General features: G+C 45.6%; 1 protein-coding gene across 4 annotated transcripts in view; it reads right to left on the bottom strand.

Moving 5' to 3' along the window:
* Positions 1 to 22,941, bottom strand: part of SYN3 (synapsin III) — a 569,184-nt gene that overhangs the window by 526,505 nt on the left and 19,738 nt on the right. The gene's annotated exons all lie outside the window — the stretch shown is intronic.

The following is a 22,941-nucleotide window of genomic DNA, read 5'->3' as shown; positions in this document are numbered from 1 at the left end:
ACCTTTGGGCCTGAAACCAAGTCACCTGTTGTGTATCAATTAACTTCTTTGATAAAAGGAAGTAAATAATGTCATTCTATTATTTTATCATAAAGACAAAAAAATTTACATTCCCACTCATGGTACACAAGCTTTCCCTTTTCTTTACACTCGTTCCAACACTTGTATCTGACATCTTTCTGAGAATAGCCATTCTAACAGGTGTGAGGTGAGAGCTCATTATGGTTTTAATTTGCATTTCCCTGATGATTGGTAATAATGAGCATATTTTTCATATATCTGTTAGCCACTTATATGTTTTCTTTTGAGAAATGTCTATTTGGTTTCCTTGCCCATTTTTTGATTGGATTATTTGTTTTCTTGTTATAGAGTTGTTTGAATTACTTACATATTTTGGATACTAGCCCCTTATCAGATGTATGGTTTGCAAATATTTTCTCCCAATCTCTGGGTTGCATCTTTATTCATTGCTTCTTTGCTGTGCAGAAGCTTTTTAGTTTGATGCAATTCCATTTGTTTATTTTTGTTTTTGCTGCCTGTGCTTTTGGAGACACTTGGACAATGTCCAAGAAATAATTGCCCAGACCAATGTCATGGAATTTTCCCCCTTTGTTTTCTTTTAGTAGTTTTATAGTTTCAGGTCTTATATTTAAGTCCTTAATCCATTTTGAGTTGTTTTTTTGTATGATGTGAGATAAGGGTCCAACTTCACTCCTCTGCCTATGGATATCCAATTTTCCCAACATCACTTATGAAGAGACTGTCTTGTCTCCATTGTGTGTTCTTGTCACCTTTGTCAAATTTCAATTGAGTGTAAGTGTGTGGGTTTATTTCTGGGATCTCTTTGCTGTTCTATCGGTCATTGTGTCCTTGTCAGTATCATGTTGTTTTGATTACGATAGCTTTGTAATAGATTTCAAGTGCCTCCAGCTTTCTTCTTTTGTCTCAAAATTGCTTTGACTATTCAGATTATTTTGTGGTTCTATACAAATTTTAGGATTTTTTTTATTTCCATGAAAAATAACATTGGGATTTTGATAGGGATTGCATTGAATCTGCAGATCATTTTGGTTAGTACGGACATATAATTCTTCCAAACCATGAACACGGGATACCTTCCCATTTATTTGTGTCACTTACAATTTCTTTCACCAATGTTTTACAGTTTCCAGTATGAAGGTCTTTCACCTCCTTGGTTAAATTTACTCCTAAGCATTTCATTTTTTGGTGCTATTGTGAATGAAATTGATTTCTTAAGTTCCTTAGCGGTTAGTTTGTTGTTAGTGTAAAAAAATGCTACTGATTTTTGCGTGTTGATTTCATACCCTGCAACTTCACTGAATTCGTTTATCGGTTCTAACAGGTTTTTTTTTTTTTTTTTGTAGAATCTTTAGGATTTTCGGTATTTAAGATCATGTCATCAGCAAACAGAGACAATTTCACTTCTTTCAGGAGTGATCTTTAGGCTGAAACATAAAGGATGGGGAGAGAGAAGTGTATAAGCAAAGGCACTGAGGCAGGAAAAAGCAAGGCACATTTGAAGAACAGAAGGATGGCCAGCTCCATCAGGAAGTTAGAACAAGATTCTTATAAAAGAATGTTTAGAAAAGCAGAGAGGGTTCAGATCATGAAGAGCCATGTTGAAATCAATTTTGATTTGAAGCCAATTATGAAAGTAAGCCATTGGAGGGTTAGAGACAAGAGGGATATCTGGTCTACCTGGCCACTGTGTAGAAATAGACCTAAAGGATGTGTCTGCGAAAGGAGCCAGACAGGTTAGAAGGCCGTTGTAGTCATTTTGGTCAACAGATGTGAAAGTGGGCAGCTGGATTATGTAATTTTCAAGGTCTTTTCCTCTTGAATCATTAGGACAGGACACAGGATATCGCTCCAGTGCCAAACTTAATCCGATGGCAAGACAAGGTGCGGATGAGAGGATTCTGGTGAAAGCCTAGGAAAAGACAGGAAGGCAGGAAGACAGGCTGGGATAGAACCCAGTAGGCCCCCTGGGTACCCAGCCCCATGCTGCCCTAGCACTAACCACTAGAGGGCAGGAGTGACCAGACCAGACAGAAAAAGAGACTATAAGGCAACTTTGCAAGCTTACTTCTCGGAGGCTGTGGCATGAAGGAAAACTTCACTGGGAAAGGTTAAATAAAGGATGAAAAGACTTTCCATACTTGATGGTGAAGCCAGAGCCAGAAGTAAGGTGAAAATCATAAGGACACGTTTTGCATCAAAGCAGGAGGAATGAGAGCCGCCTCATAGCGGGAACAGCTACTTTGAGAAGAGATGAGCCACTGATCAGCTTGGACAGGGGAGTGGACATGTCTGCTTGGGTGCCTCATTGACACCCCAAACTTCTTTCCTTGCTCACCCTCAGATGAGTTTATGCACCTGGGTTCCCCACTTCTGGAACCCTGTGACCCATCCACTCACTGAGGCCAGAACCTAAGTCTCACACTTTGCTCCTCCTTAACCCTGGTGAGTTTCAGCCACTCAGTCTCCAAGTCCTGTCAACTCTGTCTCCACTAACATCTTCAGCATCATCCCCTCCTCTCCATCATTCCTACCATAGACTTGGTTCACGTGCTGCTAAAGCTCTCTCCCCTTGCCTATTACAACAGCCTCCTAATCAGCTCCCTCCCTCTAAGCTCAATCATTATGTCAGCTTTCAACAGAGCAGAGAGAAGAGAGCTTTCCAAACTACAACCCTAACCAGAGGAAACCCCCTCATGACTTTCCACATATCCCTAGGATAAAGGACACACTGTAACCCAGAAATACCTGAATCATTGCCATCTTTTTCAAGGTTTTCCTTGCTACTTTGGCCATGCAAGATGAAACTCTTCTAATGAGTCATGCTCTTCCAAAAGTCCATATCCTTTGTATATACTTTTCCCTCTGCCCAGAATACTGCATCTTATTCCCCTTTTCCTTCACTGCCTGGATACCTAGAGAGGCCATGAAACTTGTAGCTGGGAGCACAGGTTTCAAAGGCAGACAGACTCTAGTTCCAATCCCAGCTCTGCCACTTACTCGTGTAATATCTGTGAGAGTTGGGGTGGCTTATTCAACCTTCCTGCCTCAGTTTCCTCATCTGTAAAACAGGAATAAAAAATAATGGCTACTTTACAAATTGATGTGAACACTGAATGAGATGACAGATGTGACATAATGCAAGGCCTGACATGTCAGGCACTACATGTACTAACTCCTGCTGTTATTTATTTATTACAATTGATTTTCTTGTTGTTTGTTTTTGGTTTTGCTTTTGTTTTTGAGACTGGGTCTAGGCTGGAGTGCAGTGGCGCGATCTTGGCTCACTGCAACCTCTGGCTCCTGGGCTCAAGGTATCCTACCGCCACAGCCTCCCAAGTAGCTGGGACTGCAGGCACATGCCACCACCCCCAGCTAATGTTTGTATTTTTTGTAGAGGAGGGGTTTCACCATGTTTCCCAGGCTGGTCTTCAACTCCTGAGTTCAAGTGCTTGGATTGTAGGCATGAGCCACCACACTCAGCCCCATTGCTTATTCTTACCAATCCACATGAAGCTATTGGGAAGATCAAATGAAAGACGGCACAGAAGTGCTTTTGAAATAATGAACGATTATACAAATAATAGTAATGAAACATCGTTTTTAGTAGTGGTATCTTTACAATATCATCAGGATGCAGAATTGTTATTCCTGACTTCAACCATCCCTGAGAGTCATTAATGCTTAGAGACTCTGTGAACACAGAGGCCCCACAGTCACATAGAGGCCCCAAAGCATTTAACCAAACACCTTCAGATTTAATTCCTCCAGAGGAGAAGTATTCAGTTGAATAGTTAACCATGGAAACATGTTTGTTCACACAGACCCAATCCTAGGAAAATGGAGAAAGTGGTGAGGTTTATTTCTGGATCCTGTACCTCTTTCAAAACCCATCTTCCTCACTTCTTCTTCTCAATACCTCACCCCTAAGATCAGATCTCTTGGCAGGACCTTGTCATTGGAGCCTCTAATTCAGAGAAGCCTCAGGACATAGGAGATGGGGTATTTAAGAATAAGAGAGGGTGTCTGAAGAAGAGGACAGGCCAGATGCCCAGCCCAGAGTACCAGCACCTCAATACAGTCACGCTATTAAAATGATTCTTCCAATGGTATAAGGTATAACGCCTGAAAGCAATCTTTTTGCTCAGTCTTTAAGATTCAGTGAGGTGACTCTAATGATGGTACTTTGGGCACCATGACAGGCAAAAGGGGAGAAATTTCTTTTGCAAGATTGAGTCATACAAAAGGCCTAAAAATCCCAACCTGTACCACTTTGAAAACAAATCCTATATAAAAGGGACTCTTCAAGTGCAAGTCCCCTCCCAAACCCAGGCTAAGGACCACAATGGCCTCGGCACTCTGGTGCTGGACACAGGTAGACAGAGGCAGTAAGCTTGAAGGTTAAGTTCATGGATCCTGGGACCAGATTGCTTGGGTTCCAATCCCAACTTTGCTATCTACAAAGCCTCGGGAAAGTTACTTAGCCTCTCTGTGCCTCAGTTTTCTTATCTGCAAAATGGGTATAATAGTACATACCTCATAGAGTTCCTGCAACTTAATATATGCAAAGTATCTAGAACAGTGCTTGGCACATGGGAAACAATCTGTGTCAGCTGCTATTATCCGAATTCTTTTTAGACAATGTGTTTTCCATTGCCAGAAGGTCTGACAGTGTGGTTAGTTTGGAAGGCAACACGGCAGGTGCAGTATTTATATGAGAATGAGCTTTGGCATAGATCTGACTTTGAGCCCAACCTCTGCCTCTTGCAGCTCAGTGACATCTAAGTCACAGGTTCTTCCTCTGCAAAGTGGGGATACCAATACCCTGCCCTTCCTACTTCACAGGTCTTTGAGCAGACCAAAATAAAGTGCACTAAACTGCTTTTCCAAATGTTTATTTTTTAAGTTAACATAGAATAAAATAGACTTTGGGGGTGTGTAGCTCTATGAATTTTAGCACATTCATGGAACCACCACTACCAAGATATGGAACTGTTCCATCACCCCCCATACAATTGCTTTTTAATCTTGATGACATAGTGTTTCACAGCCTAACACCTGGCTCTCCTACAATGGTACATTAGATAAGAAATATTCAAGGCCTGGCACATTTTTTAGATAACAAAGAAAGAAGATGAATTCCAGTGATTGAACTTCCTGTGCATTAGTTGCCTTTGCACTGGCTGTTCCTTCATCTGGAACTCTCTTTCTACAGACATATGCATGGCCCACCCACCTCTCCCTCAGGTCCTGCTGAAATGTTACATTCTCGGTGAGGCCTCCCCTCTGACTGCCACTGTCTGGTACTTTGGATCCTACTTGTTCTTTTTTTCCATAGCTTGCACCATCTTCTATAAACTATTTACTGTAACTTTTTTTTTTTTTTTTGCTTATTCTTCATTTTCTGTTCCCTTTCATAGAATGTAAGCTCCCCAGGGAGAGCGACCATTGTCTGACTTGTCCGCTGATGTATTCTAAGCACCTAGAACAGTGCCTAGCACATGGTAGAGGTTCAATATATATTTGTTAAGTAAACCTGTTTAAAACAACAAGGATGAAGTTAAACTATCTTCACTTGTTGTTTGGGAAGATTAAATCTGTGATTATACAAAAGAAAGCAGCTATCACAGTGCCTGACACATAAACCTAAGTTGAACGAAAATTGGAATAATGCAAAGGACTGTCTGTTTCCCCCTGTCCCCCCATGTAAACACAACACGGCTTATAAATTCTCCACTCGATGAGGGCTAAAACAATTTTTTTCCTTCCCTATTAGGAATCAGTATTTAGGTAATTATTCCTGAAATGCTAAAATCCCCTCTGCACAAGCAGAAAATTTAAAAATTCATGGAGACAACATAACCTGGGCTTTATCAATGTATTAATGAGCATAGGCAGTGAAGTCTAGGGACAGGCTGAGAACTCCGTAGACTGTATCACTCCAGCTGCAAAGCTAAAAGATGCTTAACTTCCTGAAAAGCAGGTCCAACATGCACCTGCTGAGGAAGCAGCTCCATCCTGCTCCTTTCTCACACACAGACCTGCAGCCCTTTTGACCCCAAAGCTCTTTTCCAGCCACATCAACATGAAAACATGCACTGTCTTTGATGAGTTCAAATCCACCCACACAGGCCTTGATCTCCTGTGGGTAGCATCATTGTTCTCATGAGTGGGACACTGTGGGTCCCCAGAGAAGAAGAATTTGGGCTTTGGAAACAGGATTTGTAAGTGAGTGAGCACAAACAACTCCCTCCTCTGGTTGGAGAACACCCCAGGGTGTCAGGAAATTTTGTGGGAGAGGGTCTCCTCTAAGTCAAGAGAGGAGACAAGATTCTTCCATTTATTTGCAACCACTCCCACAAACTGAAATATATTCAAATACAGAAATGCCAAAACAAAGTCCCAAAAAAATTCCATGTAAATGAACACTTACCTTTAGGAAATTAAAGCATTTAACCTCCTAAGATTATAAGGTAACAATAACTGAATTTTCCAAAAAATATTCACAGGATTTATTTACAAACAGAATTTATAGAGCCCTGCAGGCAGCACTAGCCAGGACTGGGGCCCAAGCTTTGAATTATCTAATTATCATGCTGGATTGCCTCTAGCTTATCAGGACCCTCATCTGAAGGTCATGTCAAAAATCTGAGTGGCCAGGCACGGTGGCTCATGCCTGTAATCCCACCACTTTGAGAGACCAAGGCAGGAGGATTGCTGGAGTCCAGGACTTTGAGACCAGCTTGGGAAACACAGGGAGACCCTGCCCGATATGGTTTGGCTCTGTGTCCCCACCCAAATCTTACTTGAATTGTAAAAATCCCCACGTGTCCTGGGAGGGACCCAGTGGGAGGTAACTGAATCATGGGAGCAGGTCTTTCCCATGCTGTTCTTGTGATGGTGAATAAGTCTCATGAGATATGATGGTTTTATAAAAGAGGAGTTCCCTTGCACACACTTTCTTGCCTGACACTATGAAAGACATGCCTTTGCTCTTCCTTGACCTTCCACCACGATTGTGAGGCCTCCCCAGCCATGTGGAACTGGAAGTTCATTAAACCCCTTTCCTTTATAAATTACACAGTTTCAAGTATATCTTTATTGGCAGCATGAGAATGGACTAATACACAGTCTCCACAAAAAAATCAAAAAATTTGCCATGGGTGGTGACACATGCCTGTGGTCTCAACAACTCAGGAGGCTGAGGTGGGAGGATCGCTTGAGCCCGGGAGGTTGAGACTGCAGTGAGTCACGACTGTGTCTCTGCATAAACTGCATGATTCTAAACACTCTGGGTCACAGTGAGACGCTGTCTCAAACAAAATCCAAATGGAAGCCCTTGATAAGCTGAGGTCTGGAGCTCAAGTGTCACCTGGGCCCTTCTGTGATTGTTGCTCCAGATGAACCCTTCAAAATAAATTTCAATGATTTTTAGCAATACTCACCTACTCTAAAATCAATCATATATGTATCCTAGTCTATTTCACAATATTATTTCTGGACTTTTTGGCTCCAAACTGAAGCTGGAGAGGTGTCCACCTTGGTGATCATCTAGAACGCTGGCCTCTCTGGGCTAGATGCTCTCCTGAGTATGGACACATACCATACATTCCCTGAGCAAGGAAGGCGCTCTCTCAGTGACAGCTCTTCCCACAGGCAGCAATGTCTGCTGGGCACAGCCTCCTTCTTTTTTGTGGCATGACTAGGTCTTGTTATTTCTCAGAACTCAACTCCTGTATCAGTCATTCAGAATGGCTTTCCTGGCCACCCACCAGCACCCTCCAGACTGGGTATGATGGAGTGGAATTCCAGTGTTCTTAGAGGCCACTCTTGAGCTTCTTTCCATCACAGACCTATGGCTTTTTTAATATAAGTATCAAACTCTAATATGCGTCCATATCATCTGGGGAACTTTCTAACCAATACAAATTCCCAGGCTTCCTCTCCAGAGGCTCTGATTCCACAAGCTGGAAAAGTAGTAGTCTGGAATCTGCATGTGATCAAGCTCTCTAAATGACCCAAATGATTCACTGCAGCTGGTCTTGATCTCCAAAATGGGATGCTTGTCCCCTAGGGATTTCCAAGGTGATACATTGGAGTACAGGGAAAAATGGTTAGCACGTTCATTCCAATCTTTGACCTCACCCTTAAATTTATTTTTGGCATGTACATTTTATGGACACAATATATTAGTAAAGTATTGTCAATCTTAAAAAAAAAATAAAAAAGACACTAGAAAAAAGTCTCTCTAGCTATGTTGGGTTTGTCCTGGAATACAATAAAGATTACAATGCGGAATGCATGAAATGACAAGCCACCAGTGCACTCGATGAGGGAAGGATAAAGGGGAGCTTTTATAGCAATGAGAGATTTACATAAGCTGCTTACAAAGACAGTTCATTGGTTCCAGAGGCTGTTGTTAGTTCGTTGGGGGAGATGCCATTCCTGGGCAAGTATTCTTCTGAGAACATCTTATCTGAATTACTGCAGTCCTAAAGAATGTTTAGTGATTTATCAAAGCAGGAGATGAGTGAAGGACATGAAAGTGATTTTAGAAAGTCCTTGAAAACAGTTCTCATCTCAGACATGTAAGTATGAGTCTCCTCTGCTTTCTGGCCCCATTTTGTCTGAGTCTCACAAAAATGATTTTGGCAGGCGCGGTGGCTCACGCCTGTAATCCCAACACTTTGGGAGGCCGAGGTGGGTGGATCACTAGGTCAGGAGTTCGAGACCAGCCTGGCCAGCATGGTGAAACCTGGTCTCTACTGCCAGGCGCGGTGGCTCACGCCTATGTAATCCTAGCACTTTGGGAGGCCGAGACGGGTGTTCACGAGGTCAGTTCGAGACCAGCCTGGCCAATATGGTAAAACCCCGTCTCTACTAAAAATACAAAAATTAGCCAGGCGTGGTGGTGCATGCCTGTAGTCCCAGCTACTTGGGAGGCTGAGGCAGAAGAATCGCTTGAACCTGGGAAGTGGAGGTTGCAGTGAGCTGAGATTGCGCCACTGCACTCCAGCCTGGGTGACAGTGCAAGACTCCATCTCAAAAATAAAAGAAACCTGGTCTCTACTAAAAATACAAAAATTAGCTGGGCATGGTGGCAGGTGCCTGTAATCCCAGCTACTCGGGAGGCTGAGGCAGGAGAATCATTTGAACCCGGGAGGCCGAGGCTGCAGTGAGCTGAGATCGCACCACTGGGTGACAACCTGGGTGACAGAGCAAGACTCTGTCTGAAAAAAAAAAGATTTCATCCTGGTATCTGCAACTTTCTCAGTATTCATGATTTATAAGTAAATAAATAAATATGCTTATGTTGGGAAGGGCAATTTACAGTTTGAATTATTAGCCATAATTCTTCATCAGCCTCCCAAGGTCTACAGTTTGCCAAGTGAGTTTTCAGTTCTCCCAGTAGAAGCTGAGCGACTCTCCTGCCCACTGACTTTGGGTAGTCATGTGGCTGCACCAGGCCCCATCATGTGACCAGTTTTGATTAATCAGGGGAGCCTTGATAGTGACTAGTTTTGAACCATGAGCTAAAGAGACGTCCCATGTTTCTACTTGCCCTTTTGCACCTCTGTCACTGCCGTGAGAAGAGCATATCCTGGCTGTCCCACGAATCCAAGGAGCGAGTGAGAGGAGACCTGGACTCAAGCTACACCTTAGAGCTAACTAGATGTCTGCATCTTAGAGCCCAGCCAGGAAGAGTCAACTCCCAGCCAACCTGAAGGCACATGGGCAAAACAAATGCCTTTCATTCATGCCATCGGGGGTCTGTGTTGTTTATTATAGTAATTCCTGATAGTGAACATTGGTTCAGAGCTCAGGCTTGCTGACAGTGTATCTGCATTTCAGCTTTGAACCCATAGCCCCTTGTAGGCCCTTAGTTAATAACAGAATAAATGGAGGTTTTCTCCATTTTCTGGGAAAATTCTGATTGATACTCTCTGTGGCCCTGTCTAAAAGGGCTGATGATCAACTCACTTTTCCAAAACCAACCACCAGGGCTAAGGCTCCTGGAGTGCTCCAGATCACCTTTTTTGCCAGTCAGACTCAGAGCTTGATGTCCAATGGTACCCTGGGCTGTTGCATTATCTTCAGGTCAAAATACTACACCCTATTACCCGAAAAATACAGTATCTGAGTGAACCAAGGGCTGACCTTAGCCTGGGTTCCTCTTTCTCCTTTGACCAGTTGGGCTCTCTATGAAGCCAGTTCCCAGTAATCCGGTGAGTCCCAGTGTGTCTAGGCTCTGCCTTGAATCTCACTCCTTGACTGGGGTCCTGTTGCCCCTGGGAGGACCAACTCCCCAACTCCTAGTTCCCAGAGCTATGGCTGCCATGCCCATCGACCCAGTTGGGAACTCACACCCTAGCCATTTCCAGAATCAGGGCTGAAAATGCTCCCTCAATCCCTGACAAAGAAAACCTAGAAAGCACTGGTATCCTGATGTTGTTGAGAAAACCTGGCGACTGTACACTGCACAAACTCCATCTTTTCTGTTTTTATCCCATTAGAAAAGGGCACTTCACCGGAGCCTCATTCTTGGGAACTCCATCTTTCTTTCCTTCTTGCCTTCTTTATTTTCTTTCCTTCTTCCCTCCTGCCTCCCTTCTTTATTTTCCTCCTTCTTGGTTCTGTATCTTCCATTTCTCCATTAAATCAGAGCTGCTTTTTCAGGAACTAAATTTGAATCTGAAACAGACTTGAGAGTTGATGTGATTTCTTACTCAATATAGAACTTCCCTCTGTAGTGTTTCCAATGTCAAATTCATTGCTGTCATTTACTGAGGACCTATAAAGTGCCAAACACTCTGATATATATCTATTTACATACTCACATATATATGATGTATATATTCTAATTCTGATATTAACTAGAATCTGTCATGTAGGTATTATCATTTCCTTTAAACAAATAAAATGAAAACTTCAGGCTGGGCACGGTGGCTCACGCCTGTAATCCCAGCACTTTGGGAGTCAGAGGCAGGCAGATCGCCTGAGGTCAAGAGTTCGAGACCAGCCTGGCCAACATGGTGAAACCCCGTCTCTGCTAAAAATACAAAAATTAGCTGGGTGTGGTGGCGGGCATCTGTAATTCCAGCTACTCCAGAGGCTGAGGCATACCCAGGAGGCAGAGGTTGCAGTGAAGTGAGATTGTGCCACTGCACTCCAGCCTGGGCGACAGAGTAAGACTCTGTCTGAAAAAGAAAGAAAAGAAAGAAGGAAGGAAGGATGGAAGGGGAAGGAAGGAAGAAAAGAAAGAAAGGGAGAAAGGGAGGGAGGGAGGAAGGAGGGAAGGGAAGAGAGAAAGGAAGGAAGGAGGGAAGGAAGAAAGGAAGGAGAGAGAGGAAGGAAGGAAGGAAGAAAGAAAACTTCAGAGGGGTTAAGTTCCTCATCCAAGATCAAATAGTAGGTCAGTGGCAAAAGCAGAGCTCACTTCACACATTGTTGTGCCTAAAATTCTCAACTAGAATCTTCAAAGGATCCAGTTCAACAACTTCATTTCACGAGTGAAGAGACAAAGAGCTAAGCAAAGAGAGGTGAGTTTTATTGAACATTGGTTCATTTCATCCTCATAGCAACCTTATGAGATGTACAAATACAAATGCTTATCAACACTCTTTCCATCTAACAGATGTGAAGGCTGAGGCACAGGGAGATGAAGTGTCTTCCCCAAGGCTGTGTGTCTGGTTCAGTGGTGGAGCTGGGATTCAAACCCAGGCAGTCTAGGTCCTGGGTCCAGTTTTAATTACAGAATGTTGCCTTCCCGGGACACATACCAGATCAGAAGCAGATAAGGACAGAGCAGAGAGGAATCCCAGCCTGTGGTTTCCACAGTCTGCCCTTTCCCCTCCAGCAGGCTGGCTCCAGTCTCATCGTCAGCGAGCAGCACAAGTGGAAATCCGATTCCACATAAGTGGAGGGAGCAGAGAGTGGGACGGCCTCAGGATTTCCCTGGATTTATCAGAGCTCCTTCCTTCTCAGCGCCTAGCCCTGAAGCCATCTGTGGGGAATGCTAATGCGCACCAGCTTCAGAGAAGGCCGTGCTGCTGGCCTCTCATGTGACTTAGGGGAAGGCTGAGGATGCAGCTGCCCGCACAGCCAGCAAAGCATTTGAATTGCTGCTGCCCAACAAAAGGCAGATCATCTTTCCAGGGCAACCATGGCCCAGATTTATAGCCTGTAATTTCCAGTCTCCAGGCTGGATGATCCATGATGCTTGCTGGGCAGAGGAAGGGAGTAAGCAGCAAGGAGGGGCTGGCACAGCCCACTAGGAAGTATAATAAGAACCATGATGATGGTGGTGGTGGGGTTGCTACCATTAACTGAGCCTCTTTTAAGAATCAGGCACTGCGGCCGGGTGCAGTGGCTCACGCCTGTAACCCCAGCACTTTGGGAGGCCGAGGCGGGCAGATCACGAGGTCAGGAGATCGAGACCATCCTGGCTAACACAGTGAAACCCCGTCTCTACTAAAAATACAAAAAACTAGCTGGGCGTGGTGGCGGGCGCCTGTAGTCTCAGCTACTTGGGAGGCTGAGGCAGGAGAATGGCGTGAACCCAGGAGGCAGAGCTTGCAGTGAGCCAAGATCCCACCACTGCACTCCAGCCTGGGCAACAGAGCCAGACTCTGTCTCAAAAAAAAAAAAAAAAAAAAAAAAAAGAATCAGGCACTGCTCAGACAGTCCCTAGATGATCCCCAATTCTCACCACAACCCTGGCCAGGAAGTCAGGAAGTGCTATCACCTCATTTTACTGATGAGGACAATGAGATCCAAAGATGACTTTTTTTTTTAAGAGACAGGGTCTCACTTTGTTGCCCCAGCTGGAGTGCAGTGGTATAATCATAGCTCACTCTAACCTCAAACTCCTTGGCTTAAGCAATCCTCCTGCCTTAGCCTACCAAGTAGTCAGGACTACAAGTACAGGCCACCACCTCCAACTTTTTTAATGTTTATTTTTATTTTTGTAGAGACAAGGTCTTGCTATGTTCCCCAGGCTGGTCTGGAACTCCTGGCCTCAAGAAATCCTCCCACCTCAACCTCCCAAAGCGCTGGGATTACAGATGTGACCCACCATGCCCAACCCTAAAGATGATAAATAACTTACTTATGGTCACTCCACTTGTATACAATAATTACAGCTCTGTCAGGCACTGCTGTGACCCCTGAACTCATGCCATCCTCCCTCCAGCCTTAGGAGGTAGGTGTGCTGGTATTATTCTCCCTTACAGATGTGGACGGTGAAGCCCAAAGTGACACAACTAGTAAGTGTCAGAGCTGTAATTCAAACCCAGGCTCTCTGGCTCTGGTGGTCACAGTCCTAACCACTAAGCAGCACTTTCCCTCCATGGTATTAGGATTACAACCCAGCTCTGACTGAGTCCAAGGCCTACGGATTTTCCATTACATCATTGAGCCTTGGGTCCCCAGGAGCCTGGAATCTGTCTTCTTGGGCTTCAAACTTAGCTCAGTTATACAGAGGCACTTATAGCTCCATTCCCCATGCCCAGACCCTCACACAGCAGGTTCACGTCTCTGTTCCCTCTCTTGGCAAGCCCTTCCCTATGTTTTCCTACTTTCTTCAGTTGGCTGTTTTTGACTCATCCTCACTCAGCTCATCACCTCCTCTAGGAAGGCTTCCCTGACGTGAGGTGGTCTGTGTTCCTGAAGTTCCCTGTGCAAACCCATCACTGTGGGTTTGGGGGAAAGGTACCAAGTCTGGCTTTGGACTCACTGAGTTGGAGGCAGTTGGAGGCAGCAGCAGGCAGGGCCAGGCACCCCGTCAATGAGAGATGCCTGCGCTGCCAAGATCTGGGAACCAGACCTGACTCCACAAGCCGCTCCCTTCTGCTGGAGAAGAAAACACATGGCGCCAAATAAGTGCCCTCCTTCCTAGAGACAAAGGGGACCTTCTGGGTGCCTTGCTTAGGCCTGTGATGTGCGTGAAATGCAAAGGAAGGCACTGAAATGAGGGGAAAACACCAGTCATCTGAAACACCTGGAGGAAACTATTGACAGGGGAGGGAGAGCCAGATACATAGAGACAGAGAAGAGAGAGAGGCTGAGACAGACACAGAGACACAGATATCGAGAGACTGCGACAGAGACACAGAGAGATAAGGCAGAGAGACACAAAGAGACCCACAGAGAAACAGAAAAATATAGAGACTGAGAGAGATAGACAAAAATAGACACACAGAGAGACAGAGAAACACATATAGAGACTGATACAGAGAGAGATACAGAGAGATAGAGACAGAGAGAGATCAACACAAAGACCCACAGAGAAACAGATACACAGAGACTGAGAGACAGAGACAGAGACACGGAGAGAGAGGTAGAGACAGACACAAACAGACCCCCAGAGAGAGAGAAACATACAGAGAGACAGAGATAGTGACAGAGACAGAGATACATAGAGACAAAGAGAGAGAGAGATACATAGAGACAGAGAGAGAGAGACAGCGATAGAGACAGACAAAGATATATAGAGATACAGAGACAGAGAGACAGATATACATACACAGACACAGAGAGATAGAGACAAACAGAGAGAGATATAGAGAAACAGAGACAGAGAACAGGCCCTGCTGAGCACCAGCTGTGGACGTGGCAGCACTCAGTCTCACCACCTTCAGTTGCCCACGGCCCCCTGCCTAAGGCAGGGCAGATAGCCAGCTGGGTGGTGCTTCTGGTGGCTGAGTGCTGCCCTATTGAATAATTTGGCGAGTTCCCTCTGGAAAGCAGAGAAAGCAAAGTGAATAGGTGTCTGAAACTCATCATGTCCAAGACAGAACTCCTGGGGTCCTGCCACCTCCACTGCAAACTGCTCCTCTCCCACCCTCCTCATCTCAGGAAATGACCCCACTAGGTGTTCAAACTAGCAATGTAGGAGTCTTCTAGGATTCCCCCCTTCCTCTCACCTCCAAGACCCCGACCACCACCAACCCTTATCTTTAAAACAGCCCTGGAATCCATCTCCTTTCAACTCCCTGGTTATCACTGGGAGCCAAGCCACCGACATCTCTCCACTGGACAAAGGCAGCACTCCTTTGACTTCCTGCCTCCCCACTGGTTCTCCCTGTTTCCTCTTCACAGGCAGCTGCCCCCTTCTAATCCTTCTGTGTCCCCCTGTCCTTTGGGTAATTCAAGCTTCCTTCACAGCCTGAGGGCCCTCTTCCCCTTCTCATTTTCCACATCTGAGCTGTCCTCTCTCTTCTCAAATAAGCCAATCCCATTCCCCCAGCACCCCTGTCCCCCGTGCCCTTCTCAGGTCTGTAAACCAAAATTAAAATCCTAAGCCCCCAACCAACTGGTTGGATCCTGTCTTGGCCAAGAGGACCCCAGAGAAACCTGAAAAACTGAATTCCTGGCTTTGATGGGAAGGGAGGCCAGACATGCCCCATTCCACGCCCTCCCTTTTGGAGTTTAGGCACAATTGACCAACATTAATGTTGAAAAAGAGATCACTGGCTAGGCCTGGAGGCTCACGCCTGTCATCCCAGCACTTTGAGAGGCTCGAGGCAGGTGGATCACCTGAGGTCAGGAGTTCGAGACCAGCCTGGCCAACATGGTGAAACCCTATCTCTACTAAAAATACAAAAATTAGCAGGGCATGGTGGCGGGCGCCTGTAGTCCCAGCTACTCAGGAGGCTGAGCAGAACTGCTTGAACCTGAGAGGCAGTGGTTGCAGTGACCTGAGACTGTGCCACTGTACTCTAGCCTGGGTGACAGAGCGAGGCTCCATCTTTAAAAAAAAAAAAAATGCTGGGCACGGTGGCTCACACCTATAATCCCAGCACTTAGGGAGGCTGAGGCAAGTGGATCACATGAGGTCAGGCATTCGAGACCAGCCTGGCCAACATGGCGAAACTCTGTCTCTACTAAAAGTACAAAAATTAGCTGGGCCTGGTGGTGGGTGCCTGTAATCTCAGCTACTTGGGAGGCTGAGGCAGGAGAATTGCTTGAACCTGGGAGACGAAGGTTGCAGTAAGCTGAGATCGCACCACTGCACTCCAGCCTGGGTGACAGAGCAAGACTCCATCTCAAAAAAAAAAAAAAAAAAAAAAAATTAAAAAGATCATTAGACTAACAAAATGTTAGTCTTTGTGACAATAAGGTACCAAATTATAAACAAGACCTGAAGCCACGCAAGGCAAACATTAAGTCATGCCCTACAAACCATAAAATCCTGTTAAATTTTTTTTTAACTCATCCCATATAAGGTAGCTTACTTTCCAACCTGACTCTGGTGTCTTTACTGAAGCATTCCTTTAAGCCTTTAGACAAAGCTGGACTCTTTCAACCAATTGCAACTAAAGAATCTCTAAAACCCACCTATGATTTGTAAGCACCCCAACACCACCTGCCCCAGCTTCAAGATGTCCTGCTTTTTTGTGCCAAACCAATGTATACCTTCCATGTGTTGATTTATGATTTTACTTATATTTCCTGTTTCCATGAAATGTATGAAACCAAACTGTAACCTGATGGCCTCAGGCACACGTTCTCAGGGCCCCTCGACTGCTCTCTAGGCCTAGGTCACCCATGTGTGCTCAGAATAAACTTTTTTTTTTTTTTTTTGAGATGGAGTTTCGCTCTTGTTGCTGAGGCCGGAGAGCAATGGTGTGACCTCAGCTCACTGCAACCTCTGCCTCCCAAGTAGCTGGGACTACAGGCACCCACCACCACGCCCAGCTAATTTTTTGTATTTTTAGTAGAGACGGGGTTTCACCATGTTGGCCGGCTTTCACCACGTTGGCCAGGCTGATCTCAAACTCCTGACTTCAGGTGATCCACCCACCTCAGCCTCCCAAAGTGCTCGGATTACAGGCATGAGCCACCAGGCCCAGCCCAGAATAAACTTCTTTAAAATATGTTGCAGAGCTTGGTTTTCTTGCTCACAGGCCTTTGCACCAGCCAGCCATTCCCCTGCCTGGAATGTTCTTTCCTTGCTCCCTCCTTGTCATTTTGGTCCCACCCCAATGTCACCTCATCAGAGTTCTATTGTAACCCCCAGCACCTCTCACCCTTAACTACGCACTTCTTCCATTATCCCATGGTATTTTCTGTTTAGCAAAAAGGGCTTTATTTCCTGTCAGACTCCCCCATGGAATGGCCTGGGACCCTTCTCACTCAGCCCCCTAGTCTCAGTGCCTCACCCAGGGCCTGCACACAGAACTCACAAGGGGCCAATGTCTTGGGGGACTCTGGGTCTCCAGGAGGTCATGGGCTCTGGGCTGGTAGAAACAGTTTCTGGGAGAGAGACTCCTGTGGAATAACAGCACTGAGTACTGTGGCACTCCTCCTCCAGCCTCTGCAACTCTGATTGGCCAACGCGGAGATTAGGCGCAGCCGAGGGAACGGACTTCTCCAGGGGTCACTCAGCCAAGCAGACGCGAGACCAAAGCCACAACACAGGTCTCCAAGGTACAATTATCACAATTAAAAACCATCACAATTAGCCAGGCACGGTGGTTCATGCCTGTAATCCCAGCACTTTGGGAGGCTGAGGTGGTTGGATCACCTGAGGTTGGGAGTTCAACATCAGCCTGGCCAACACAATGAAACCCCCATCTCTACTAAAAATACAAAAATTAGCCCGGTGTGATGGTGCACACTTGTAATCCCAGCTACGCGGGAGGCTGAGGCAAGAGAATCATTTGAACCCAGGAGGCGGAGGTTGCAATGAGTTGAGATTGTGCCACTGCTCTCCAACCTAGCTGACAGAGCAAGACTCTGTCTCAAAAAAAAAAAAAAAAAAATCACAATTAAAACACAAGAGTCTCAGGATATCAGTATGTACACTTTCTTTCTTTCTTTTTTTTTGAGACAGTCTTGCTCTGTTGTCTAGGCTAGAGTGCAGTGGCACAATCTTGACTCACTGCAACCTCTGCCTCCTGGGTTCTAGCAATTCTTCTACCTCAGCCTCCCGAGTAGCTGGGATTACAGGTGCCCGCCGCCACATCCCCAGCTAATTTTTGTATTTTAGTAGAGACGGGGTTTCACCATATTGGCCAGGTTGGTCTTAAACTCCTGACCTCGTGATCCGCCCACCTCGGCCTCCCAAAGTGCTGGGATTACAGGCGTGAGCCACCGTGCCCGGCCAGTATGTACTACTTTCTAGCCACTCACTTCACCCTCTCTCCAGACGGGGAGCATTTTTCTCCTAAATAACTAAATCATAAGAACAACCATCATGTGGCTGTTTACTCAAGCACTGAGCTAATTACACGCACCATATCATCATTCCTCACATAACCCCATAAAGCAAAAACTATTTTTAACTCCATTTTACACATGAGGAAACCGAAGCTCAGGGGGCTTCAGCAACTTGCAGAACATCATGCACCAGGTAAGAGGCAAATCTTGCCTCTGGATCCATCTAGTCTATCTCTTCAACCACTATGATATCCTGGTCTGCTGCCCGGCCCTTGTGTCTCCTCTCCTGGTGCCAAGATCAATAGGGTTCTCTTTGATACCTGATGCCTTCTGGGCAGGACTCTGTGGCAGCCACTGCAGTGCCCTTCACCTTGAAGAGCCAAATCTGGTCACTGGCTCAGAAAATTCCATAAACAGCAGGCTCAGTGGCAAGTCTGGGGACACGTTCCCCATTTGTAGGCTAGGAACAGGCAGCTTTACTGCTGAAGGAAAGGAGCGGCATGGGCATATTGTCACTAAAGGAAGCTAGGCAGTCACCAGCACTGGCTTGCTATGTGACAGTAACAATAATGATGATGATAATAGTAATAATAATAATAGCAGCTATTTATGTAACATTTCCTAAGTGCTAGGTACTATTTTAAGCTTTGTTCATATATTAAACCAATTAATCCTAACAGTTGTAGGTGGAAAGAAAAATTAAAAATCTCGGGACCCCCCCCAAACTTCTTATGCAAAAGGGACAGTTAAGCCCAGAAGCTGAGTCATTGCAACACCCTCTTCCAAATGAATAGCTGTTACTAACATTATGCATCGGCCAGGTCCCCGTGGAAAGGTGGAAGGCCTCAGGCATCTGCAACGGATTGCCCCCAAAGATCATTCATAAGTGACCTTGGCTGGCCTCCCATAAACAAGGACGTGCCAAATGTAACTTTAGGTCCACGATCTAAATCAAGGTCTTTATTTTTATTTGAAACACAGTCTTGCTCTGTCACCCAGGCTGGAGTGCAGTGGCACGATCACAGCTGACTGCAGACTCATACTCCTGGAGTCAAGTGATCCTCCCACATCAGCATCCTGAGTAGCTAGAACTATAGGTACGTACCACAAGGCCCAGATAATTTTTTTATTTTTTATTGTAGAGACAGGGGTCTTGATATGTTGCCTAAGCTGGTCTCGAACTCCTGGCCTCAAGTGATCCTCCTGCCTTCTGTAACCCAAAGTGTTGGGATTACAGGCATGAGCCACAGCACCAGCCTAAGTCTAGCTCTGATTCTACATTATGATAAGCTAATAACGTTGACTATAAGCTTATCTTCCCAGGTCCAGGACAAAGTCAAGACTCATTCTCCACCCACCCAGAGACATCCATAACTGACTCTTCCTTTACTCCTTTTTCCTCTTCATCATTCACCTTATCTTATGTAAAATGGAGATTTACCGGGCACTAAGGAAAGTCTCACAGGAGTATAAGCATTTGCCTTACCGCCTACCTGCCCCTCTTCCTACATGCCTTCCTCCTCTTTAAGAAAATGTATAAAGACAAAAATTCCTGAAAACCTCTTCAGAAAAGCAGCCTCAGATGTGTCTGTGGCTTATGTTTTTCCCAGACATGCCCTGAAGCTGCCTTCATAAACCTCGATGATTGAGACTTATGCTTCAGTCACTCATTTCAGTTGTCACAGGGGACCAGAATACGCTATCCCAAAATATACCACTTTGGCATAAGGATTATTTTGAGCTGAAGGCAGTTGAGAAGAAGCAGATATAAGAAAAGCTCTCTGCCCTCCCTGTGTTTGCCTAAAAGCAGGACAGAAATTTGCAAAGCTGATTCCCTAAACCCCCAGCAGAAAGGACAGAAATTAATCACTGATAACTTTAAACCCTCATCAGCCCAAGGCACCAGAGGCATCTATATAACGAACTTTACTGGTTTCTGTCAGGTTCCCCATATATTTACTTTCCACAATTTGCTGCCCTGGAAATTCAAAATCTTTTTCCTTTGTCTTGTCCCGTGTCTAAAAAAAATTTTTTTAAATGCTGTAAAGCCCAAGTTCTTTTTTTTTTTTTTTTGAGACATAGTTTCGCTCTTGTTGCCCAGGCTGGAGGGCAATGCCGCGATCTTGGCTCACCACAACCGCCACCTCCCAGGTTCAACTGATTCTCCTGCCTCAGCCTCCTGAGTAGCTGGGATTACAGGTATGCACCACCACTCCAGGCTAATTTTGTATTTGTAGTAGAAACGGGGTTTCTCCATGTTGGTCAGGCTGGTCTTGAACTCCTGACCTCAGGTGATCCGCCCGCCTCGGCTTCCCAAAGTGCTGGGATTATAGGCCTGAGCCACTGTGCCTGGCCAAGCCCAAGTTCCAATCACCCCTTTGAGTTACTGAACTCCGAGCACGTCCACGTGTATGCACAGCTGCACTTAATAAATTAAGTATATGCACCTCATAAACTTCTGTTTGTTTTTCTCTTGTTAATCTTTCACTAGTTTATTTACAGGGCCCCAGCCAATGCACCTAAGACAAATAGCAGAAAAAGTGGTTTTTTTTCTCCCATGTATGGCAATCCTTTGTTATTATCTCTGCTTCACATATGGAGAAAACTAAGGCTCAGAAAGGTGGCGTCACTTGCCCAGTTGCCGCCCAGATTTTTTGGGCCCAGATGTTTTGGCTCCAAAGTCTGAGCTCCTTTCTCCCCATACAACCTACCACAGGGCTTCCTTCCTCATTTGAAATTGAGGGGCTCAGTCTTGAAGAACTCAGGTGCCTATCTTGATTCTCACTTCTAAGAGCAAGAACCAGACCCAGAAAAGTATTTTATTTCTCTGCTTTCCTTTATCCTGATTTCTAATAGTGTTTGTCAAACTATATTAATCATAGTCTGTTACATTCTTGCTACATGCCAGGCACTTGGCTAGGCAGCTCCCCTGTACTCTCTCTAAAGTTTCCAGCAATCCAACGAAGAAGCTTTTGTTATCCTGATTTTATGCTGAAGCATCCGAGGCTCAGAAAGGTTCAGTAACTTGCCCAAGGTAACCCAGTGAGGAAGCCGCTGGTGGGACTCCAGAGTCTAGAACTAACAGGCTCTTAACTACCAGTCCTGCCTGGTTGCCTGTGACTACTCCCCACATTCCCACTGTGTCTGAGCTCCTCCAGAGGGAAAGGAAGGTGTTACCTACACCTCCAGCTCTAGCAGGAGGCTGAGAAAATGCTAGATGGATTGATACTGAATTAACAAATAAGTAGATGAAAGGCAGGAAAGAAAAGGAGAAGAAAGAGAAAAAGAAAGAAAGGTAAAAATCAGGATGGAAGAAAGTAAAGAAGAAAAATGCAGTGAATGAATAAAATAAGAAGAATGCATGAAGTTAAAAAAAAAAAGGAATAAAAACAAAAGATCCAGAAAATGAAACAAGAAAAAAGAACTAGATTAAAAGAATACCCAGGCAATCTGGTGCCCTGCTGGCTCCCTTTCTCATCAGGGGCTGCTGCCTCCCAGGCTCCCCACCAAAAGCTGCTTCCTGAGCCCTGGGAAGTGGCTGGGCTTTTGCCAAGCAGCAGCAATGCCCCCCCTTAGGCCAGGCACCAGGATCCCTAAGGTTGATGGCATGCCACAGGCAGAGGGAAGCAGAGCCTTCACATCCTGGCATCAGATTTCCACCAAAAGATCCCTAGCTGCTGTCACTTGCAGGCAAGGAAGGGATTTTTCACAGCCAGGATGGGGATTACTGCTGCGGCGCTGCCTCCTCCAGCTCTGCGGAAAACAGTCATTCCTGCTGCACTGGCTGCTGAAGAAAAGCCGACTTGCCTTCCAGCCCACCCACGCTCTCTTAACCTCCACTGTGAGCTCTGATTAAGCAATTCTCACATCCTTTCCCCCAGGGTCCAGACCTGCTTAGGGACACAATCCTTCTCAGAATGGCAGAAAAGCAAGCTCTGGGGGCCTTCAAGAAAGCCTCTAGGGCCACAGAACTGGGCATGACATCAGGACCCAAGACTGCCCCATCCCCAACGTGCTGCTGCACCCTACTTTATTAAAGAGGCAGCCAGGAGTGGAAGGAGAAATCCAATGTTCCTGGAGCCCCTGCCACCCAGCCCAAGGCAGCCAGTCATCCTATTTTACAGAAGAGTCAAGTTGGAAATCTTGAGTAAGAGTCAGATTAGAACTGAGCAGCTCTCGCACCCCTAAACTGCCATGATTAGCTGAGGTAGTGCTCTAGGAAACCCTGGCCAAAGGATCCCTGAGCTGCAGGTGGAAGCCCCGGGGCTGTTCTGGGGCTTCTGCCTCTCTGCTCCAAGTCCCTGGCACTCTGTTCTGTAAAACCTGCAACAGCAGAGCGGAAAGTCCTGGGCAGGAATTCCTGCTTCAAGGCCTCCAGGGCTCATCTCCCAGGGCCCCTTCTCCATAAAGCCTTTGAGATGCCTCCATCTGACTCATCCTCAACATTCTGAATATGAGCTGCTTAGCAAGGACTCTGTGCACTCCTGGCAATCCTGGGAGATGGGTGTCACCAACCCTATCGTATAGATAATGACATCAACACTTAACAGGGTGAGAAGGCATGTCTAAGGTCACCCAGGCAGTACAGTGTGAAGCCAGCATTCAAATTTGGGTCTACTTAACCCTAAAGTCCATGCTCAAAGCTACTATGCCATGATGCCTCCAGGAGGTGTTTTAGCCTCTATATTTTTATATTTATGATAACATTCTCTTCCTTAAGCTCTTTATTCAAATGTCACC

The sequence above is a fragment of the Nomascus leucogenys genome, chromosome 7b, assembly GCF_006542625.1.
Source record: "Nomascus leucogenys isolate Asia chromosome 7b, Asia_NLE_v1, whole genome shotgun sequence".
NCBI lineage: Eukaryota > Metazoa > Chordata > Mammalia > Primates > Hylobatidae > Nomascus > Nomascus leucogenys.
This window is presented reverse-complemented; position numbering and strand designations above follow the sequence as displayed.